Here is a 24,621-nt window from a genome sequence, read left to right as displayed (position 1 = left end):
GCTAATGGTATAGTTCATGAAAGTGTGGATGAGCAGAGGGATCTAGGTGTCCATGTACATAGATCCCTGAAAGTTGCCACCCAGGTTGATAGGGTTGTGAAGAAGGCCTATGGAGTGTTGGCCTTTATTGGTAGAGGGATTGAGTTCCGGAGTCGGTCGGTCATGTTGCAGCTGTACAGAATTCTGGTACGGCCGCATTTGGAGTATTGCGTACAGTTCTGGTCGCCGCATTATAGGAAGGACGTGGAGGCTTTGGAGCGGGTGCAGAGGAGATTTACCAGGATGTTGCCTGGTATGGAGGGAAAATCTTATGAGGAAAGGCTGATGGACTTGAAGTTGTTTTCGTTGGAGAGAAGAAGGTTAAGAGGAGACTTAATAGAGGCATACAAAATGATCAGGGGGTTGGATAGGGTGGACAGTGAGAGCCGTCTCCCGCGGATGGAAATGGCTGGCACGAGGGGACATAACTTTAAACTGAGGGGTAATAGATATAGGACAGAGGTCATAGGTAGGTTCTTTACGCAAAGAGTAGTGAGGCCGTGGAATGCCCTACCTGCTACAGTAGTGAACTCGCCAACATTGAGGGCATTTAAAAGTTTATTGGATAAACATATGGATGATAATGGCATAGTGTAGGTTAGATGGCTTTTGTTTCGGTGCAACATCGTGGGCCGAAGGGCCTGTACTGCGCTGTATTGTTCTATGTTCTATGTTCTAGGTACATGGTTTATTTTCCGCAGCGATTGTTGCGCGAGTTCATTTTGTTGAATTCCAAAGAAGGGGGCTCGGACTGTATATATCAGGGAGCGGGAGGCTTTTGCTCACCATTTACGGAGTCGGAGTGTCTGAATGACACTGTAGATTATTGCAATTACTAGAAGGGCCTCTACTATGTATGAAAGGGGGTTTCATTTGGCAATTTTTTCGCACCAGGTGGGGGTTTCGATGTCAGTCTTTATGTGTGGTGCAGTGTGCGGGCTGGTGGTGGTCTGTTGCGTGGTAGTGTTTGGGGCTGGTGTAGTGTTTGTTACAAAGGTCCGTTGCGCCGCAGTTGCAGAAGTCCAGCGATGATCCGAACGCATGTCAGCAGTCCTTGCTTCATCCTGTGTTGTCTGTTTTCCGTGTAATCCTGGGGTTGCAAGCATAGTATCTGTTATTATCTTTTGTTAATATCTCGTTTCATTAATCTTTCTCTCCTTACTCCAATTTCCCGTTATGATTGTCACCATGTGTGACTCCCTCATTTTTCTTTTTTTTAAATACCATTTTGGAGAGACAAGAAATGCAAATTTTTAAAGTAAAAATTTTCTCCACCAGAAGTACTTCACGGGTGAGCCCGGACATTTTTCCTCTCAACCGGGATGCGCCCACTTACTCCGAAGCGATGGAGCTCCTGAAGGGACACTACGTTCGACCAGTCAATCAAGTATACGCCAGGCACCTCCTGGCCACGAGACAGCAACTCCCCGGGGAGTCTCTGGATGATTTCTGGCGTGCCCTGCACATCCTAGGCCAGATCGAGCACACATGGTGAAGGCCTCCTGCCCTTTGAGTGCCGCAGCATGGACTTCAAAGGACCCCTCCCCTCCACTGACCGCAACACGTACTTTCTGAAAGTGATTGATGAGTACTCCCAGTTCCTTTTCGCCATCCCATGCCTTCTGCCGATATGACTTCTGCCACGGTAATTAAAGTCCTCCACAGCTTCTTCATTTTGTTCGGTTTCCCCACCTACATCCACAGCGATCGGGGATCGTCTTTTATGAGCGATGCAAGGGCATTGCCTCGAGAAGGACGACCAGCTACAACCCCCGGGGAAATGGGTTGGTGGAGAGAGAGAACGGGACGGTCTGGAAGACCGTCCTGCTGGCCGTGCAGTCTAAAAATCTCCCGGTCTCCCACTGGCAGGAGGTCCTCCCCAACGTGCTCCACTCCATCCAATCGCTCCTCTGCACCGTGACTAACGTGACCCCTCATGAACGTGTGTTTGCCTCCCCCGGGAAAACCACCTCCGGGGTCTCGCTCCCAACATGGCTGACAGTTCCTGGACCCGTCCTCCTTCGGAAGCATGTGTGGACCCATAAGTCGGACCCCTTGGTCGAAAAAGTCCACCTCCTACATGCGAACCCGCAGTACGCCTACGTGGCACACCCCGACAGGTGCCAGGACACAGTCTCCCTCCGGGACCTGGCACCCGCTGGATCCCCACCCACGACCCCCGACCTGACACCACTGCCCCCCCCCACGTTGCCTCATTCACCCATGTGCCACTCACCCTTCCTCCAGCGAACCTCACCGCAGCTCCCGCCCCAGTGGGATCCGTCCTCCCACTGGTTCCACTCAGGGGTGACGAAGACGAGGCCACCACGCTCCAGGAGTCTCAGGTGACCAAGTCGCCGCCCACATCACCACCAGGACTGATGCGATCGCAGAGGATGGTCAAGGCCCCAGACAGACTTAACTTGTAATGTTTTCCACCCCCCCCCCCCCCACCGGACTCTTTTTTTAACAGGGGGTGAATGTGTTACTCACCACTAGCAGTATATTACATGTATTACGGTACTGCCCGTATAGGAGAGATACAAGGGTAAATCCCTGCCTGCTGGCTCCACCCAGTGGGCGGCGTATCAATGTGTGTGCTCGCCGGTGCTGCAGCCATTCTGGTTCCAGCTACAGGAGGCGCAACATCTTTGCTCAATAAAGCCTCGATTATTCCACTACTCTCGTCTTTGTGGTAATTGATAGTGCATTAGTGAGGGTGGTTACTGTCGGGCTTGCCAGATCGAGGCCTAATAAATATTCAATACTCTGCATGGGCCGTCCGGTCATGAGATTGTGGGTGGGTGAAACCTGTGGAACTGGAAACGGTGTTCCGAATAAACATGGGAGCAAATGGGAGGATTGTGTCCCACGTGGTATTATTCTGTTGAACCATCTTCCTAATGGTCGCTTTTAGAGTTCAATTCATTCTCTCAATAATGCCACTGGATTGGGGGTGTTATTCGATATGGAATTTCTGCCTGATCCCAAAAAATGTTAAAACATTTTGTATGACTCTGCCGGTGAAGTGGGAACCTTGGTCTGACTCAATGCTGCGGGGAAGACCCCAGCGTGTGAATATCTGTTTGGTCAAAATCGTAGCGGTGGCTTTTGCTGTGTTTGTCCGTGAGGGAAGTGCTTCTACCCATTTAATACAGGTGTCGATTACAAGCAGCACATACTTGAAACCGTTTCTGCAAGTGGGAAGGGGGCCAATGTAATCGATTTGCAAGTTTGTCCAAGGGCCATTCACAGGTCGGGTGTGACGTAATTGTCCTTTCTTTGAGTAACATTCAGGATTGTTCTGAGCACAGATAAGGCAATTCTCGACATAATGGGTTACATCGCTTTTTAAATCGGGCCACCAACACAAAGGTCTTAAATGGGCAATGGTATTGTCTATCCCTGATGTCCGTGTCCATCATGAAATTGGGAAATGAGCTGGTTTCTGTCCTGGGTGGGGACCACATAAATTCCGTTTTTTAAAACTATGCCGTCCTGTACAGTCAGTGTGTCCTACTATTTATCATATTTCTCTCTGCCGGTGGGTGATGATGGTGCCTAAATAAAGAACCTTTTCCTTTAAAATCTGGGCCTTTTTGGGGTTTACCTGACATCTGATTGATTGCAGTGGGCTGAGTAATTCAGATAAGAGCTCTACGTGTCCCTCTTTTGTGTCCGTTTGCAAGAGCAGATTGTCTACATATTGTATTAGGCATTCGGGTCAGGAAAATTTAGAAAGTCCGTTGGCCAGTTGTCGGTGGAAAATGGAGGGGGAGTTATGGAATCCTTGTGGGAGGTATGTCCATGTGTACTACTGCCCTTGAAATGTAAATGCGAATTTATACTGGCAGGCCCCGTCTAACGGGATGGACCAAAAGCCATTGCTGATGTCCAGCACTTTGAAGTACTTTGCTTGTACTCCCTGGTTGAGCATGATCACGGGACTCATGACAACAGCGGGGGCTGCTAAAGGGGTTACCTTATTAAGTTCTCGGTAGTTGATCATTAGTTGGCATGAACCATCGGGCTTTTTTTCCGGGACAATTTGGGGCATTTTTTGTGGAAGCTACGGGTCGAAGAACTCCTTGGTCTAACAAGCTGTTAATAACCTTCGAAATCTCACCTTCGGCTTGCTGAGGGAAACCATATTGCTTTTGCGGCTTTGGATCGGGACCTGCACCTGGGATCTTCACTGCACCTGGGATCTTCCCACAGTCGTGTGTGTTGTGCGAACAAAGCTTTGTGTTTTATTAGGACATCTCTCATCGCCTGGTCTGCACTAATTGATTGCGGATTAAACCAATAGTCCCCTACCGAGCAAATCCTGTTTTCATAATCCCCTACTGTGAGCGTAGCAGGAGCCTGAGCTGTTTTAGCGATTCTCCAGACACATTTGTTTACTGGGTCAAACGAAAGGTTATGGGAGTTCATGAATTCAATGCCTAAGATGTGTTCGCCGGTTTGGGGTAAGTCAACTAAAACAACGGTGTGTTTGGTGCTAATGTTCCCTGTCTGAATGGGTATGGGAGCTGTGATATATCCTGGTTGCATGTAGCCTGTGAATCCACTCAGGGTGATAGTCTCTGTGGTGGACCATTTGTCCTGTTGAAACATGGTGGAGGAGTTTAAAGTGGTGCGGGATCCTCCTATGTCCCAAAGAAAATCGACTGTATGTCCCCAGACTGTGCCTGTAACTACTGGTCTGCCTGATTTGACCCAGCATGTGTCACAGACCCAAGTTGGGGAGTCCGAACACCGTCAGTCTCGGGAGTTATACGCTAAGTCATCTGAACGGGTGCTAACATTATGCATGGGCCTAACATTGTTCCGAGGTGGGGGGTTTGGTTGTTGGTATCGTTGATGGCTCGGGGGGTTTTGTCGGCAATCACGGGCATAATGTCCTACGTGGCCACAATTGTAACAACCTCGTGGTGCCTGTGCTCTGGATGCTGTTCTTCGTGTCTACCCTCGTTTATCCATGCTGGGTCCTGGCTCGTCCTAAGTGGGTGCATGTTTGCTTTATGTGGTCCTGATCTGTCCGTCGGTGTAGGGTTTGTTCCCATGCTCTAGAAAGTCATTTAAGTACCCAAACTTCATTGTGTGTGTGGTCTGCAAGGTCGTAATTTACACAAGCCTTTTGACCTGCGTCTCTGGCATGCGAGACTAAGGTGCGGAACCATTTAGTGGTGTCCTCCTCATTTAGATGTGCGTGGTTCAATTGTCCATAGACTGCCATGAAACAAATCCATAGGCGACCAGCAAATACGGTTGGATGCTCTCCCTTCTTTTGCCTGCAGTGATTTAAACCCTCGACTGGATCTCCTTTGTTGTACCCGATGGCATCTAATATGGCTGTAGAGTTCCTCCTGCTACATTTTGGGGTTCGGGCAAAGCTGACCTTATGGACTGGCTAAGGCTCATAACTATTAGTTCTACTTCCTCCCTCTCATCTAGGTTGTACATAACTTTTTGTTGGCGCACCTTCTCAAAGAGGCTGTGCGGGCCTGCGGTGGGCTGGAATGGACTAATTTTCATGCAAGCTTCTCTTAATTGGATTATGGATAGTGGGGTGGTGTAAACGATATCAGGCTCCTCCTGATCTTCCTCATCTAAATCATGCCCGAAAGTGTACCTGAAGCTATTCTGTACTGAGAGTAGCGACTGTAACTTTTCTATCTTCTGTCGGCATTTAGCATGGTCAACGGTACTCTGCCTCTGTTCCTTAGTGAAGCTATGTAGCGCTCTCAAAGCTGCCTTTAAATCTGTGCATTTGCTAGTTAGCTGGGCGACCTATTGTTCTATTTCCTCTCTTACCAGGACTACGCGCTGTGTATCTTGGTCGGGTTTATCATACTGGGTCTGGAAGCTACTAAGGTGAACTAGACAAGATTGATGTGCGCGTTTTACAGTGGCCATTTCCTTATCCTTAGTTGCTAACTTTTCCCAGAGTCATTCAGTTATCTTCTCGCTTTTGTTACTGTTTCCCTCGTTCTTTTCTTCCTTCTCAATTAACTGCCTACGGAGCAACTTCACGACATGCTCTGTGCCTCGCAACTGTGCCAAACAGGACACTATTGCCATCGGCTTTCTGACTTTCCCCACGTTTTTCTTGTGAACCTCGCTTAGGTTCTCCCACCAAGTCTGTCCTATCTTTCCTGGACCTGACTCATCATTAGCGCAAAAATTTGACCAAAGGGGCCATCCTTTTCCCTTTAAGTATTTTCTTAACTCTTCCTCCCGTATGGGGCATTGCTCTGCTCTGTTGGTCGCTGCAACCTCGGGTTCCTGTGGATTTGTCAATCTTTCCATTGCTTTAGTGGCCATTACTTCTCTTATCTCTTTCTCTACTTTTAATTTGGGACAGGCGAATAAGGTGGCGATTTGAACAGCGGGTATGGCTTCAGCTATTTTCCTGCTTACAATCCCTCGATAGTTGTACACAATTCTAACGAGTTTACCTTACTCTTCCTGTTAGGTACGCATGCAGGTTAGTACACACTTCCGAAATTTGGTTATTTGATCGATATGGGACTTGCACTTGTGGTTCTTTATCTTTCTCGCAATTGGATTCAAAGTTTGTGGATTCTCTCGGTTCTAATCGAGTCCCGTCAGAGGTCGCATAATGTTGCTCTATTTATTTATCTCGGTGAACCACAAGCCTTGCCCTTATATCGATCAAATTACCACACAACCAGTTAGTTAGTTCAAAAGATGGTTTATTTACATACACAAGAGTTATCTCAACATGCAAACACAATATATACTACGAGTTCAACTACACCTAACTGCTACAATAACCTATACTTAACTTCAGGGCGACCGGCACTGTGCAAATGGATAAAGGCTTTTATCTAGATTTCACTTGGCTGGTTCGAAGAAAGTGGCTCTGTCTCTGCTGGGCTCCACTGCCAGGTAGCGATCGTTGTCTTGAACTTAACTGGCTGTTCCTGCTGCAATTGGGTGGCACAGGCCGGATCCAAGAGAGGCAGAACACATGGCTGCACTCTTTTTTATCCCCCCTGGGATTTCTCGCTCTTTGGGGTGATCCTTAACCTTGGACCCAATAGTTCAACAGGGCTCTGATCACTCTCTTCGATTTCGGCCAATAAAGGTGCAGGTACCTTGGTAGCTGGGCGGGTCCTTAGTGGTCATTGACCTTGGCAGTTGTGCTTTCTGAGCAAGGGAGTGGCGCCGATCAGACTGTGGCTGAACCGGTTGCTTGATTGGAGTTCTATTGTCCTGGGAAAGTGGGCCATTAAAATGTAAACGAACGGGGGTTTCGGTCAGGTCTGGTTACCTGTGTTTTCGATACACCGAGGCTATATATCTGTCTGAGTCATGGGTTGGCCATAATTCCCATGGTCCTTTGCAGGTGGCCATCTTAGATGGCTACAGGACCTTGTGTATTTCCCAGCCTCCCCGAACAGGTGCCGGAATGTGGTGACTAGGGGCTTTTCACAGTAACTGCATTGAAGCCTACTCGTGACAATAAGCGATTTTCATTTAATTTTCATTTTCAACGCTGTTTGGCCGAAAGGGCATTTTTCTAAGTTCAGAAATATTCAAGAAGATTTGACAATTGTGGATGGACTGTTACTTTGGCTTGATCAGAAAGTTATACCAGTGTCTCTCTGACCCACGATTCTCAACCAAATACATGACGGTCACCTTGGCATTGAAAAATGCAAGAGAAGGGCGAGACAAACTGTTTACTGGCCAGGTATCAGTCAGGACATCACTGATATGGCACTTGGATGTGAAACGTGTCAGAAATTTCAACCTGCACAATGCAAGGAGAAACTACAACAACATGCTTTGGAAACATCTCCATGGGCAAAAAGTTGGCATCGGTCTGTTTCACTGCAATAGTCGCGATGATGTCCTTATAATCGACTATTACGCGAATTATCCGGAAGTCATGAAGTTACCAGATCTTACTTCCAGATCTGTCATCAAAGCAAGCAAGGAAACTTGCCAGGCATGGTATTCCAACCACTGTCATGTCTGACAATGGGCCAAGCGTCGACAGTAATGAATGGGCAGAATTTTCTCCAAAGTACAACTTTGCTCCCATCACGTTGAGCCGCATTACCCACACTCGAAAGGTAAAGTGGAGAAAGGAGTTCAAATCATCAAACAACTTCTTAACAAAGCTTTAGATTCTTTGTCAGATATCAATCTAGCGTTACTATCCTTTAGAGCGACTCCTCTTTCGACTGGACTGGACTGCACAGATTTTAATGAACAGAGATTTGAGAACAACTCTACCATCGATATCTCAACCAAATCTAGATCATCTACCTGTGATACAGAAGATGAAACATCAGCGTGATCAATAGAGAATGATCAGCATACAACCACTCTGGACTCATTGCTTCCAGCTGATACCGTCAGAATCAAGGTACCTGATGGAGGTTGGTCTGCCCCTGCACCACATTCTTACATAGTTCAGACTACTGGCGGAACAATAATTTGACGCAATCGCCGAGCACTACTAAAACCCAAGCAACTCAACAAAATATTTCCAGATTTACAATTTCATGAAAATATTTTCTATGATAATTTAGCCAATACTCAAGTTTGTGATGACTCACAGAGAACTGTTAAAACTTCTCTGTCACCTTGCTGTGTATTAATAGGATCTACTAGGAGAAGAAGAACAGACTGAATTTGTGATCATTATTCATTTGTTGTTATGTTACAAAGAGATATACATATCATGTACTGTTATAATATTGTTATACATTTTCTCCTTTGTTGTACGTAGAAAAGAAATGTTGAAAAAGGGGGATGTAATGATATGTATATGGGTATAACACTAAAGGGTTAATTATTACATCTCAGTGTAATTCAAACACTAGAGGGCACCACCAGTTCCCAGTATAAATATCAAAACTCAGAGAATCTTGAGTAGTGTCAGCAGAGGCGAGAGATTGATCACAACTCAAGGACTAGTCTAGGTTAGAGAGAATTAGCACGTTGCATTCACTAGATAATATTTAAACATTGATTATAGTTTAACAGGCTCAGTCTTATTTTATTAATAGTTACAGCTCAGTAGAGTGTGCAAACTCTATTTAATTTAATCGTTATTCAAAAAATCAGTTTTGCTTCACGTTAAAGATTGGTGGTTTCTTTATCATCACACCAGCTTACCATTCTGGAATACGAGGCAAAGAGTAACGATATATTACCACAAAGTGTAACATAACACGCACCTGTATGTAGCACTTGCAATTCGCACAAGCAACTTCTTTACTTCCATTCAGCTGGTCGCTGTTTGGAGAAGTTGCTCATTGCAGTGCTGACTCGCAAAGTGGCATGCAACCTCATCAATGTGCATTGGGAGCCACTTTAATTGGTTATCAGAGCTTTAATCAACCTCAGAGCTGCTGCCCTAGCATGAGCTTCAATTCCTTTATCAGGATGGCACCTTGCATGAAAGGAGAAACACCATGGCATTGCAGCTCAAGACCCCATCTTGGTCACCTCAGAATCTCTTTGGTGCCGAAAGTAAGTGGAGAACAAGACCTGGTGCACTTCTGTCCTCTGAATCCTCTTTGCATGCATGTAGAAAGTAGTTTAAGTTCTGTCAAATAATTTACTAAAAATAGGTGGGTCCAATGTGATTCTTTTGTATTCATATATATGTTGTCAATGAACGACAGATTGCGATGACGTTTGGTCTGGTCATTAGGGCTTACAGTTGACATGTAAAACATTGTGAAAATATGGCTGGCTAATTTTTCAAGGTAGGTCTGGCTCTTACACATTGTTGTAATTGGAGATTTATAGTATGTGCGAAAGCTGGAATTCAGTAGCTATGCAAAATGCAAGCTTGTGATAGTTACATAAAGACTAAATTTGTCACCCCAAATTAATCTTCCTGCTTTATACAGTGAATAAATACATGGGGTGAATAATTCCACTCACAGTGACAGGCAGAACTGAATCCTATTAGTTAAGCCAATGGGAGGAATTCTTAATAACTAATTAAAGCAGCCTTAATATTCTTTTGTAATGCTGGCTGTTAAACTGGAAACTGGGGTATTTCAACTTTCAATAATGTAGTCTATTCTATGTGATAGATCAAAAATGACATATTTCCATTTTCCCTCACTTCTAAGAGTTATAAAATCTGATGTTGCTGTTGCCTGTCAGGCATAATGGGTGGAATGTTTTTTTCTGACTAAATGCAGGACCCCGCCCACCGCCGTACGGGGTGTCACATACTGGCTCCACGGATGGCTTTTCCTGCCATAGTTTTTGTCTTTAGTCAACTAAAATCTTGAAGGTGGGTTCCACGACATCACACTCAGGAAGCGGGCAGATTAGTTCCCGGCAGATCTGAAAAAAAAAGATTAAAGAAAGGATCTCCTCATTGATACAGGAACCCACCGCATTGAACACCATATCTACATTCCACACAGCAAACCCCCCCCCCTCCACAAGCCTCCCCCCTGGCAGTGACCCAGGCACTGCTAGTGTACTAACCGAGCATGGCCCTCTTCCCCCTGGGGACTGTACTTACCTGTGCACCCCCAAGGGGTTCTGTTTGCCAGTTTTCTGTTTGTAAAAACCAGGTGGCAACCCCACTGGTGTGACATAACGCTGCCAGAGGAGGGGGGAGGGTGGGGGGGGGGGGCGGCATCCGTACATTGGAGTGATTTTTCTGTGGCAAGGCCCGCTTGTAATATTCAAGTGAATTCAAATAGGTCTCCCATTATTACATGGCAGGAACCCACAGGCGGGAGGGGTTTGGGGGGTGTAGGAACAATTGAGCAGGGAAATCCTGCCAACGTGAGAGCCGTTTTGGGATTCCCCATTGGTTTTCCACCCCTGTCGCCATCCCTGTCATTGAAAATAGGGGCAGAAGATTGCCCCCCTCCAGTGGATAATTTTAACCTAACTTAATTAACCATAATCCAACAGAGATCCAACAGAATTATGCGAAATAAAGTCAAGCGGCATATTTCAACTTTCAATAATGTTGTCTATTCTTTGCGGGAGATCAAAATATGACATTTTTCCATTTCCCCTTACTCCTAAAGAGTTTAAAAAAATAAAGTTACTGTTACCTGTCAGACACAGTGGCCGGAATGTTCTCCTCTTTTGCCTAAATGTGGGATATTTTTCACAGTGGTTGAAGTGGCTCGCCATTGGCTGGTGGCAGGATCAGACCAATCATGTAGGTTTCCTGCTGAGTGTCTTAGATAAAAGACCCTGCACTTAGTTACAGCATTTCATACCTTAAAAATCACAGTTCTATGTGACCTAAGAGAACTTGTTTTGAATAAAATAGTCTGTCTGTAATATAACATCCACTGCACTGTACGACTTCTAAGGAGCAATGTTAGTAACAACCCAAAAATACCAATAAATATGGAGATATTGGCCCTGATATTTAGGGGTTATCAGGAAGGTGGAGGGGAGGGTGGCAATGTGGAGAGAGAAATTGGTCAATCTGGTTGTTGAGAGAGAAATTGCATAATGGGAGCATGATTTCAATATGTTAATGAATTGCATCAGCTCTCAAATGCAAAAACTCAAACAACACAAAACCCGCCGCTGTTAAAACAGCAACTGACACCTGAGTGATAGATTGGAAACCCAAATATGTTAACACTACCATCACCCCTGTCCCAGCCCTCAGCCCATGTCTGCTGCTTGTGGGATTGTTAATATTGAGGCCAATTCCCACACTATGATTGAAGGATTAAGGAGCATTACAACAACTATGTTTTTTTATACAATTGCAGATGGGATTTCTCCTAAGGCAAACTAAGATCCTTCAACACTTTGTTATGATCCACCTTTTAATCAATGTTTGGCCCTTGGTTTTTTTCTTTTAATTTCAGCTATTTTTCACTATTGCAATTTTGATCCATGGCTGATGAATGGTTTTAAAGACAAGCCGTTTACCTTTGATTTAAAAACATGAAACTCCAGCTAAATATGCTGTTTGGTCTGATGTCAGTGATGATCTGGACTGACTGGCTTGACTGCTGGCCAGTGAGCTGTCCCATAAGTCAGTTCTTCTCGGAGACAGGCAGTGATTAGTTCTGCTGTCTCTGGAATTTTCTTTAGTGAGACCAGGTTTTACTTTCATTATGGTCAGAAAGAGAAGGCTTACAGCTCTGGTCACTCTCTCATCTAATGGATTCTTTCTGAAGATCCAAAGTAAAAACATTTCTCTGTCCCCAGCCAAACTGAACTGTGGAGAAATCCAGCTCAGCCACCAGCCAAAAGCCCGGTCAGTTGTTTAAAAACCCTTTTAAAACTACCTCAATGAGGCTGCTGATCATTCTGGTGGAATTGGATACAAGTAAGAATTAAACAGGCCTAAGGCACATCCGTTGAGTTAAGAACCAGGTTAATAAAAGTTAAAGTGACTCCCCAGAGGGAATTCTACAGGCCTGGGAGTTCTGACTGAATGCAGTTGCCAGAGGATCTCTACTAACAATCCACTGGTGGCTTTGATCCCTGAGCATTCTGGGAGGACAGCCTGCTGCAACAATCTTAGCTGACTCCTCGTGATTTGGATAAAAGCATAGGTGTATGTGAAAGGTGTTTTGTGAATTACAAAAACAAACACATAGTCAATTTTTCAAGTACTGTTCATACCAGCCTATTGTCACGCATTATCGTATTCCTTATTGTGTTTTGTTTTGCTTAATATTATTGTGACCAGTTGCTCCTGTTTTCAATCATTCTGGTGTCCTGACAATTTGCTAAAATAGTTCAAATGTCCCAGTTTGCAGTTTCCCCTCTTTGCATGAATCATACCAGAGATTTCTGTCAGCACTTTTACCTCTTTGCACAACATCAGTAACACTTCACTTCACTTCCTCTCTCTTCCCCTTTACCCCGCGTTCCATTTACTGCCCCCACCCCTCCCAGAAAAAAAACTATCTCCGCTGCACTCTGCAAGTCGGAATGCTGTCCACTTGCTGACTGTTAAGTGGCTGCTCCGAGATGCTGATACATGCACAGAAATCCTGCTCAAGGGCGTCCAGAGTCTGCACCTGGCTTACAATTTTCTGCCCCCAAATATAGACTGGTTCCCAAGAGAGCAACTTTTCACTGCCCTGGTTGGTTAAGTTCAGCGCCCTAACTGGCCATTCAGTCAGAACATTGTGACTGGACATCAGGAATTCCATGGAGGAGGCCAGTATGGGGAGGGCCATAGGCCAGAGGGGGAGAGTGGGGGAGAGCTGGAAGCCAATGGGTAAGGCACTGATTTATAGGAGCCACTGAGGTACATTTATTGGAGTTCCTGGAGATGGTCTGTAGAAGGCCATGAATAAGGATATGAGGAGGCCACACCGAGTAAAATAAAGATAAGTAGTTTTATTTACACACATTATTTATGCTGCCTGGTAGAACCCTACTGGGTTCCTGTCCTGGTCGGAGCCTTATAGGCCTGGTTCAATCAAACTTCTCTTTGAAAGATATGCTTTCCTGCTCGTGGCTTTGGGTACAAACAAAACCTCCAGCATGTGAGGTACATTCGCTATTTTAAAACCCAACTTCTGACTGCAAACATCAATTGTTAAAACCCAGATGAAAATCAACAACGCTTTTAAATAGAGATAGGTTTTACCATTATGTATTGCACAGTAAAGTTAGATTGACGAATAGTCGATTCTGGGATCTTGTGACAAAGTCTTGGCGCAGTCTTTTTGAAGAAAATGAGGCACAAGTGTTATTGTAAGTCTGTGGTTCATAACTGCTGCCTTAATAATTGGTTTCCTGAAGAAGGTTTCCAACTCTGGCTGGACGTATTCTGGAAGATATCATTACATGACTTCCAACATTTAGTGCTCCTCCCGCAGACTCCTGCCACTGTTCACCAAATATGTGCATCATCATGGAGTTCCTCCTTCCCAAGCCTTTTCAATGTGTTTTGGCTCTTGAAAATCTGATCACTCTAGGTTGCATTGTATAATGTTTAAAATAATTGCATCACTTAAAAAGTTGGCCGCGAACTGTCAGAATAAGGACTGGAAGCCTGTGCTTGATCATCCCTCATGGGTTTGATTTTCTCTTCTGCCGCAAGAATAAAAACAGCACCTATGAATTGCCAAACAAGAATCCATAGAGCTGAGCTGGTAACCAATGAGCAGACGAAAAAGAGGGAACGTCGGATCATTTACGATTGCCTGGGATACACTGGGCCTAAGTGTAATAATATCTGCTCAACTTGTAACAACTGTTTGGGTTGACAGTTTAATGCAGTAAATATATGAAGCTAGTCATCACGTTTTGGGAGCAGCCAAGCTGCAGAAGCATCCACAGACTACACCCGAGACTGAGACAATAAGCCCAACAACAGTAGAACCATAGAATCCCTGCAGTGCAGAAGAAAGCCATTCAGCCCATTGAGCCTGCAATGACCCTCTGAAAGAGCACCCTACCAGGTCCCACTCCCCTTTACCCCACCTAACCTGTGGACAAAAAGGGGAAATTTAGCATGGCCAATCCACCTAAACTGCACATCTTTGCACTGTGAGAGGAAACTTGAGCACCCGAAGGAAACCCACACAGCCACGGGGAGAACGTGCAAACTCCACGCAGTCACCCAAGGTCGGAATCGAAACAAGGTCCCTGGTGATATGAGGCAGCAGTGCTAACCACTGTGCCACCGTGACGCACCCAACCAAAGAAAGATTTTGCTTCAAATTAAACCAGTGCTACTGGAATATTCTGTTTATTCACCAATGAATTAAAGGTACACATCAAATCGTTTATAATTGAACAGACATGAAAATATCTATGTGTGTGTATACATAAAGAAACAAAAAAGGAAAATGCCTCTGTGTCTATCTCCTCGCCTTGGCATCATTTTTTCGAAGCAGTTGCAAATATATTGCCTACACCGTTCTGAAATTAGTTTAAGTTCAGCTCTACTATCTTAACAGATTAACAAACGGATCCAAGAAACCTTCACAGTTAGTTTCAATTTGCTGTCTCTTGTATCGGGTTTTACAGCATAGAAACAGGCCATTCGGCCCAGCTGGTCACTGTTGGTGTTTCTCCACCACTCGAGCCTCCTCCCCACTTTATCTGATCGAGTCTCTATTTCTCTATCACCTCTTCATGTCTAAAAGCATTAGCCTGTCTGGAGTTTTTTATCACCAAGTTCCTGTATGTTGTGAAAGCAAGCCTTTGAAGGAGAGCTTTTTGTATCGATTCATCACAGCACCTAAAATGCATCCCCAATTTGTAGCGTATGCTGGACTATTGAGTGGGCCATTTCATTATATTGCTGCTCACTACAAGTGCGAGGGTTGTGAACAAGTGATATTAGTCTGAATTTAGGAGCAAATCTACTGACCCCAACAATATAAAGGGATTAAATCAAATATCACGATTCCTCGCAGTGTCAGCACTGACATATCACAGCTCTCTGTGTGCTCTGAACTACTGATTTGAAAAGCAGCTTTAATCTGCAGGTGGAGTCAGGGGGCGTGATTCTCCGCTCCCGTGCCCGGCACACCCAAAATGGCGATTCTCCGCTACACCCGCTATTCTCCGGCCCGGATGGGCCGAGCGGCCTGCCCAAAATGACGGCTTCCCGCCGGCGCCATCCACATCTGGTCGCTGCCGGTGGGAACAGCGCGGGAACGCTGGGGGGGTGGGGGGGGCGGCCTGTGGGGGGGGGGGGGCGAGGGGGTTCTTTCACCAGGGTAGGACTCAAAAGGGGTCTGGCCCGCGATTGGTGCCCACCGATCGGCGGGCCGGCCTCTCTGAAGGAGGACCTCCTTTCCTCTACGCCCTGCAAGATCCATCCGACATCTTCTTGCGGGGCGGTCTCGGGGAGGACGGCAACCACGCATGCGCGGGTTGGCGCCAGCTGGTGCCGGCCAACCCGCGCATGCGCGAGTGATGCCAGTTATGCAGCGGATGACGCGGCGCCACTTTTATGCAGCGCCATTGCCCGGCGCGCGCTGGCGGTGCTGCTTTCGCGACACGCCCCCCGAGTTTCTCGCAGCCCCGATCCTCGCCCATTTTCGGGCCCTGAATCGGTCGAGATCGGGCCGTTTCGCGCCGTCGTGAACCTCGACGGCGTTCACGACGGCGTGGGCACTTAGTTGCAGGAGCAGAGAATCGCGCCCAGGTTTTTTGAAAGGATCGCTTCTTCTTGCCTGCTCCCAATTATTTCCATTGCTTTGGATACTACAGTGCACCATCCAAACGTGCTTTCAGTGGTGTATGTGTGTGGAGTGATGGCAGCACCCACACTCTTCTCGCCCACCCCCTTCTTGCACACCCCTGAGCCATTGTCCACAATAAGGGGGTTGGGCAGGTGCCAAAATTAGCAGCCCCCTACCATATGTCAGTAAATAAATAATGAAGGCTCAGTTGAGCTTGTTTATATGGTTGGCAGAGTCAGGCAGGCAGGAGTGGGCGTCTTTTTCAAAAATATTTTTAAAAGGGTGGGTGTAGTGGATTGAGGTGCCTATCTCTTTAAGATAGTAGAGCAGAGGAGGGTCATCTTGCTCAGGGGACCCATGGGAAGTGAGAGTTGGTGATCACCCCAGAGTGTGGAGTCCCCTCTCACGCACAATACACTGGGGAGCCATGTGGTAAATATGTAAAGGCTGTGAGCAACAGCACCGTGCTGTTACAGGGCAGCGAGACCAGTGGCTATTATTTCAGTGAACTTTGTTCACCTGAAGAGCCTCCGCCTCGTCACCGCCAGGCCACCAATTGGCGATGAGGATAACATTGATTACAGGGGCACAACCAACCTGTGAGCACTTGGTTAAATTGAAGTCTGAAGGAAGAAAAAACTCACTCGAATGCCTGTTTGGGTGAATAGATAGTACCAGACCCTGAGGAACAGATGCAGAACAAACTTGAATTGACCAGGACAGCAGAGGTTTGGGGAGGTGTAGAAAAAAAGCAAACAAAAAGTAAATAACTCTCAGAAGCAAGAGGTGTGGTCCCAAGTTTAAGAAAAGGGAACTGAAGTTAAGAGAAAAACAAATGAAGGAGAGCGCAGAAAGAAGTGTCAAAAGTAAAAAGGGAACAAAATGCCCCAAAGAGCAGTAGAGCCTGTCCCAAAAGCAGGGACAGAGGTTGAGAACGAGTTGCCTGTTTGATGGGGTTCAGGACGTTGGTGAAAGGTGTGGGAGGGGGCTGGCCAATCATGTGGTCGTGTCTAAAAGTGAGTAAGTTCTGGATCACCTTCCACCATGTGAACAGTGTTACAGTTGGACCTGGAATTCAGTCCCCTAGCGGCCATCTTCAGGATGCCGGGGCTGCAGATATGGGCGGGAACAGATGTCTTAGCCTTTGGCTGGGTGACCTAATGGAGTTTCTAAACCTAGGGAAGGTTAAATTTATGCTAGAGATAAAGAGGAGAGGTTTTACAAGAGATAGCGTCCATTCATATCCCACTTTAAGGAATTAGCCTCAGTCAACAGCTAAAAAAGTGGGGGGGATTAGTTAGTTGATGAATTGTTTTTGGGTTGAGGGCGAGATTGTTAAATGTTAGTTAAGACACAAAAAAAATTGAAAAAGTTAATTAAAATATATATTTTAAAAAATAAACAAGGCATTGAGGTTCTCAAAGAATTACTCACTGCTAAAGATCAGAGATTGCCATGCTTCAAACAGAGCATACCAAGCTTGCCTCACCGGAGAAAAATATTAAGGATTTAGAAGCTGAAATTCAAATGCTGAAGACTAAAGAAGCTTTGAGTATTGAAGCCCGGGAAGAGGATCTTAAGCAGTTGGAAGTTGACAAGAGCCATTATTGAGAATTCTTTTGCGATCCGATAGAATGATCAACTCTCAGTCATGTGGAAAATACAAATGAGCTCGTGAAATTGGCATTCTGCAAAGAGGCAGAAACTGTTCGCTGTTTGAGGGTGCTGCGGAGGACATAGCAGTGGACAACACAAAGAAAGATCACAACTGCTGGGACAAGTTTGCAATTCAGGAGAAAATAAGCAAAACAAGAAGAAGGAAGGAAAGGAATGTGGCAATGGGTGAAAACCATGCACAGCATGATAAGGGAGGGGTCATTATCAAATATTGTTGAAAGAGAATATTGCATTCACCATGAAAGAGACTCAGACGCGGAAACTGAATGGATTGCAAAAGCAGAGAGGGGGACGAGAGAATGGATGTAACCCTTTGGGCAAGATTAAGTTATCATGGCCAAAGGCCAGCCACAGTGAGGTGTACATCAACAGTATTAATATGGTGGAAAATGTCAATGGGTTAGGAATTTACCACTCAGTCACACATTGATGGACAGGTCATTTCTACGACAAGGTTTTGGACATGATAACACATTTTCATTCTTATCCTTCATTTCTGTTGAGGGGTGATGTCGTGTGCTTGTTTTTTGTGTGAAAATTAGCTGATGTAGCTTTGTATTGGTACCAATATGGAAGAGATACATTTTGTTCTTGTTTAATGGTTAGTGTGATATGTGGAATGTTTTTTAAATTTTTCCAATTAAGGGGCAATTTAGTGTGGCCACTTACCCTGCACATCTTTGGGTTGTGGGGGTGAGACTCACGCAGACACAGGAAGAATGTGCAAACTCCACACGGACAGTGACCCAGGGCCGGGATTGAACTCGGGTCCTCAGCGTCGTGAGGCAGCAGTGCTAACCAGTGCACCACCATGCTGCCCCAATCGGTGGAATGTTACATAGTTGATTTTCAAATCTTTCTGACTGTTGACAAAATATTCTCCACTCTCAAGTGTCTCCTCGAAGACACAGGTGCCATGTCTCAGAGGACGATTAGTGGACTGCATGTCCAGCAACCTTGGATGCCTGAACAGTGAGCCTGAAGTCTAGGAGCGTCAGCAACATAGAGGCAGCTGCCAACAATCAAACACTATGGAGCAGGATTCCACCACCGTGGATCCTCTCACAGCCAAAGGGTAAGTGTGTGGATGTGCGGAGGGCAGCTGAGCACGGCCTCCCTAATGCTGCCGGCAGGGATCTGGGGTCGAGAGTCTTCTGATGTGGCTGGGGGCGACTGTGCAGAGTAAGATTTGCCAACACAACTGGCTCGCTGGATGGCACTCTGAAAGAAGGCATGGTAAGAGTGGGGCAGGCTTGGGGGATTTCAGGGCCTTGGGATGGAAGCCCGAACTGATTATTAGTCTCCTATTCTCCAATTCCTTCCAGAATGTTTGCTGATATGGATCCCGTGGATGCTGCCTTGCGGTGCTTGTGGGAGCTGAGGTGGGCAGACTCTATAGAAGGTAGCAACACCAACAGAGGCTGATGGCGGCACCACATGTGCAGGGCGCCGACAGACACCCTGAAAGCCTGCCGCCCATCAGGCTGAGGAGGGAGCCAGAAGGGGAGGCCAGCGATGTGCCAAGTGGACAGGTGTCGCTGGTCCATCCATGAGCTGAAGAACAGCACATGCCGCAGAAGACTCTGTTTCACCAGGGATAGAGTGCGGCACCTGTACCACAGACACTGGAGGAGGAAGCCTGCTCCCAGTGGCCATGAAAATCATCGCAGCCCTAAACACCTATGCCACTGAGTCATTCCAGGCCTTAAGCGGGAACCTGTGTGGCATATCGCAGCTGTCAGCCCACAGATGCATCTGGGAGTTGACAGATGTTCTGTATACCTAGGCACCAGGCCATATAGTAATAGTAATAGTAATAAATGCTTATTGTCACAAGTAGACTTCAATGAGGTTACTGTGAAAAGCCCCTAGTCACCACATTCCGGCGCCTGTTCGGGGAGGCCGGTACAGGAATTGAACCCGCGCTGCTGGCCTTCTTCTGCATTGCAAGCCAGCTGTTTAGCCCACGGTGCTAAACCAGCCCCTGAACTGGACCCGGCCCACCAAGATGCTCTGGTTGCAGGTTTCATCGCCATCGCCGGGATGCCCCAGGTCCAGGGGGGTGATCGTAGGCAAGAATGTCGGTCTGTGAGCTCTGGGCCATCAGGGATTTCCCTATATTAGCAGGAAGAGATTCCACTCCCTTAATGTGCGGCCGTCACCTCAGAATTGTGCATATGTATGCCCACTACCTTAGGAGCATGAATGACAGCTACATTCTGGGCAACCAGAGATACCCAGTGTTTTTGAGGTATTGACACAACTCTGGGTCACCCAGCCTAATCAGATGGTGATCCTCCAAGACAATCAACATCTGGGGCGAAATTCTCCCCCAACGGCGCGATGTCCGCCGACTGGCGCCAAAGACGGCGCCAATCAGACGGGCATCGCGCCGGCCCAAAGGTGCGGAATGCTCCGCATCTTTGGCGGCCTAGCCCCAACATTGAGGGGCTAGGCCGACGCCGGAGGGATTTCCGCCCCGCCAGCTGGCGGAAATAGCGTTTGTTTCCCCGCCAGCTGGCGCGGAAATGCGGCGCATGCGCGGGAGCGTCAGCGGCCGCTGACAGTTTCCCGGCGCATGCGCGGGAGCGTCAGCGGCCGCTGAAAGTTTCCCGCGCATGCGCAGTGGGGAGAGTCTCTTCCGCCTCCGCCATGGTGGAGGCCGTAGCGGAGGCGGAAGTGAAAGAGTGCCCCCACGGCACAGGCCCGCCCGCGGATCGGTGAGCCCCGTTCGCGGGCCAGGCCACCGTGGGGGCACCCCCCGGGGTCAGATCGCCCCGCGCCCCCCCCAGGACCCCAGAGCCCGCCCACGCCGCCTGGTCCCGCCGGTAAATACCAGGTTTGATTTACGCCGGTGGGACAGGCAATTTCTGGGCGGGACTTCGGCCCATCCGGGCCGGAGAATTCGGCGGGGGCGGGGGCGGGATTCACGGCGGCCAACGGCCATTCTCTGACCCGGCGGGGGGTCGGAGAATGACGCCCGAGGTCAGTGAGAGGGAAGAATCATTTTGTCGGACATGAACAACTCTCTTGAGATGGGTCGTCCGAGTGAAGGGGCAATGGATCCTCACCTCTCTGGCACAGGCCAACCTCGCTGTTGGTCACTGCTCTCTCTTCGGACAACCACGTGACCCTCAGTGTCCGTTCCTCATAGGCGATGAGGAATCAAATCTCTTGGACCCCACCCACCGATTGTGTCCGTTCCTGCTTATTATTGGCTATCTTGTCCTTCGCAGACAGAGAGCGGGCATTCTATCGCTGAAGGCATGTGTGGGCACCGCACCTGGAAGGGGTGTGCTGGTGGGGGCCGGGGGAGCTGACGAATAAGCAGGAAGATCAGGGGCTGGATTCTCCACATCCCAATGGCAAAATCACGTTCAGCGATGGGGGCAGAGAATACAGCTTCCACATGGAACCGGGCAGGGCGGCGGTTCCACGATTCTCCGCCCCCCGCGCAGCGATTATCCACCACTTGAGGCCATTGCCTGAGGCCTACCCTGCTATTGTCCGTCCCTGACCGGTCGAATTCTCAACTGCATGGACCACCCATGGTACCAACCTCCGTGATACCCGTGTGGTGGCTGTGGACTGAGTCCGGGGCCGCCACAGTCGGGGGAGGGCCGATCGGAAGGCAGGGGGTGCCTCATTCGGAACTGGGTTTTTTTTGTTCGGGCAGTCCGTGTTGGGCGAACAGCCGATTGGGCACACTATTTCCGCAGTCCCGGTCCGCGGTCTGAGTCCTGGTCCGCGGTCTGTGTCCGCTGGTGGCTGCTGCCGTGCGCATGCGTGACCTCTGACCCGGAAGTGCGGGGGGCCGTATCGGCAGCTGGAGGTGCGAGCGCCACGACAGCTGCCTGCTAGGCCCCTGCAGGACAGTGAATCTGTGGCTTTTTGACGCTATTTTACCTGCCATAAAAGACCACGGGCGGGATTCTCTGCGAACCGGCGGGGCGGGCCACTCCAGCGCCGAGGAGTGGCGTGAACCACTCCGGTGTCGGGCCGCCCTGAAAGTGCGCTAGAGTGGTTTGCGCCGCGCCAGCCGGCGCGGAAGGGGCTTGGCGTCACACCAACCGGCGGCAAAGGACCTCTGCCGGCCGGCGATAGTTGCCGCATGCGCGGGAGCGCCAGCGTGCACTGGCATCATCCCAGCGCTTGCGCAGGAGGGGTTATCTCCGCGCCGGCCATCGTGGACTGTTACAGCGGCAGGCGCGGAGGAATAGAGTGCCCCCATGGCATTGGCCCGCCTGCGGACCGGTCGAGCCCGATCACGGGCCAAGCCAACATGGAGGCACCCCCGGGGCCAGATCCCCCCGCACCCCCCCCCCGAGGACCCCAGAGTCGCTCGCGCCGCTATTCACGCCGGCTTCAGAACTTGGCCGCGGTACTGGAGAACCCCGGCCTTGATCTCTGTTATTTATGAACTAAGAAGGGATAACGGATATCCAGGGCTCCGAATAGACACAGAGATCCATCAGTAGCATGGTCTTTCGAAGGGTTGGTGCAGACTTGATGGGCTGATTAACCTCCTTCTGCACTGTAGGGATATTATAACACATTATGATACAATAATTCTTTAAACTCCAATTCATAACTATGTTGACAAAGAGCTTACAACAGGAATGCAATTTACGGTGACGCATAGTCAAAAGGCATTCTTTTCCGTTTAAAATTACAGCATCCAACTTGTTTGCACGTTGGCATTTATTACACCAATCATTTGATTTTACTTTTCATTGAAATTAATGGAGAGGAAAGCTGTTCAGTTGATGCAATGGGTTTCTGAGCCAAAATATCAGTTTTACAATGCAACATTAAATAGAACATTACCTCATGTCTTTCAGCATTCAGTAGCTGAATTTCAAGCACTTTGACTGCATGGTCTTCAATTGACTTTTGGAATGCATGTTCAGGGACAATAGAAGGTTAATGTTTCAGTATGAATCTGTGGACTTTGTTCCCAGAGCACAATATAACGTATCCCAGTGAATTAATGGGCTGGCTTTTACACGGAGATGTACAACTCGCACCTTCCCCTACTTGACCAACCAAAACATCAGTGGGAAACCCACCGATGAAAAATCAGTCCACCTAGCAGCAATATTATGCTGCTGGTGGCAACAAGAGATCAGGGGCCCGATTCAATGGACAAAAGTTAAAGTCTGCTTTTGGGCACATTTTGTAGGGTGTTTGGAGTTGGATATGTTGGCGAGGTCGTGGCCTGTATTCAACTGCACATAGTGCCAAAAATCAGCCCCCACATGAATCTCGTCATTCCTTGCTCCCTTGCCGTCTGATTCGCCGTCTGATTCACCGGACTCGCCCCGCAGTTGCTCGCCACTAATAAGAAGGGAGCTGCTTTTAAACGCTCCATCACCACTCACTTCCAGTCTCCATTCAAACATGGCAGTACGCAGGCCTGCTCCTTGCTTTGGGGATGCCAACCTGACAAAGCTTCTCCAAGCCGTGAATGAGAAGCGGGGCACCCTGTTCCACTGAGGGGCTGGGAGAGGCAGCAGCAGGGTGAGCGATGCTGCATGGGAGGCAGTGGCACCTGACGCCCAGTGCAGGAAGAAGATGAATGAGCTCCACTGAGATGCAAGGGTAAGTTGCCGCCTCTCTCCTGGCATCACTTCCCCCTGCCACCCCTCGAATTCTGAAGCCCCCTTCCCCACCCCCCCATCCATTGGCTTGACTGATGCCTCGCATTCTCTTGCCATCTGGGGTTGGATTCTCTGTTTTCAGGTCTATGTCCCCACGCTGTCGTGAAAACTGTGGGGCGGGATTCTCTCGGGGCTATGTTCCTCCATGCCGGACCCCCGGGCAATATGGCGGAGCCCTACAGGGGCCCGGCGTGGAGGAATATAGGCCCCCCACGGAATTAGCCCGCCCTCCGATCGGGAGGCCCCGATCACGGGCCTGGCCACCGTGGAGGCACCCCCTCCCCCCCCGGAGTCTGATCCCCCCTGCCCCCCCACCTGGACGGCTGCCGCAGCCAGAACTCCGAGGTCCCGCTGGGTGGGACCATACGTAACCCACGCCGGTGGGACTCAGCCGAACTCGGCGGGCACTCGGCCCATCGAGGCGTGGAGAATCGTCGGGGGACGCTTATAATGACCCCTGACCAGCGTGGCGGCGACCCTGCGGGTGCAATTGCCGCCGATTCTCTGATCACCAGAGCATTGGCGTCCCTTTGTCGGAGCGGTGTAGCAGGAATCCCGGCGATTCTCCGACACTCCGCGGGATCAGAGAATCCCAGCCCAACTCTGTGCTTATTGGCAAAGCTCAGTTGAACTTTATTTTGTCAGCTTGTGGTGCCCACTGGTAACTTTATTTTCAATACAACATTAAGAGAATTTCGACTAGCCCTTTAGCAAGCTAGTCAGATTGATTGTCTTTAGCGAATACAGTGGTTGAGTTTGAAATGCAAATCGTGGTAATTCTTAAAATCATAATACACAGTATAAAAAGACTGAGTGATTTAAACAAAAGAAAGATGGCGATTTAGCAAAAGCAAGCCAAGAAAATAGGTTTCAGAAAGAGATAGATTGATTTTGGAATGGATTTCCCCATCCTGACAAGTGATTCTTAAGAAGATTATTGTCTAAAGGTGTTGCCTTCTTTACAGCTGTGATTGGCTTCAACTAATTTATAATTCACTCGATTCAGCCGAAGTGACTGTCCATCAATTTAAGAGAGATATGTATTTAAATATATCGGTGTGAATTTCCCATACCATTGCTTGCCA

At 48.1% G+C, this 24,621-nt stretch overlaps 1 long non-coding RNA gene across 1 annotated transcript in view; it reads right to left on the bottom strand.

The window, feature by feature from the left end:
• Window positions 1-8,753: 8,753 nt before the first annotated feature.
• The window catches only part of LOC140411739 (uncharacterized), a 122,993-nt gene continuing 107,125 nt past the window's right edge, over window positions 8,754-24,621 (bottom strand). Inside the window, exons 4-5 of the long non-coding RNA XR_011940980.1 lie at window positions 11,121-11,250; window positions 8,754-10,389 (exon numbers count right to left, since the gene is read on the bottom strand). This is a non-coding gene — a long non-coding RNA (uncharacterized lncRNA). The remainder of the gene's footprint in view (window positions 10,390-11,120; window positions 11,251-24,621) is intronic.

The sequence above is a fragment of the Scyliorhinus torazame genome, chromosome 4, assembly GCF_047496885.1.
Source record: "Scyliorhinus torazame isolate Kashiwa2021f chromosome 4, sScyTor2.1, whole genome shotgun sequence".
Taxonomy (NCBI): Eukaryota; Metazoa; Chordata; class Chondrichthyes; order Carcharhiniformes; family Scyliorhinidae; genus Scyliorhinus; species Scyliorhinus torazame.
This window is presented reverse-complemented; position numbering and strand designations above follow the sequence as displayed.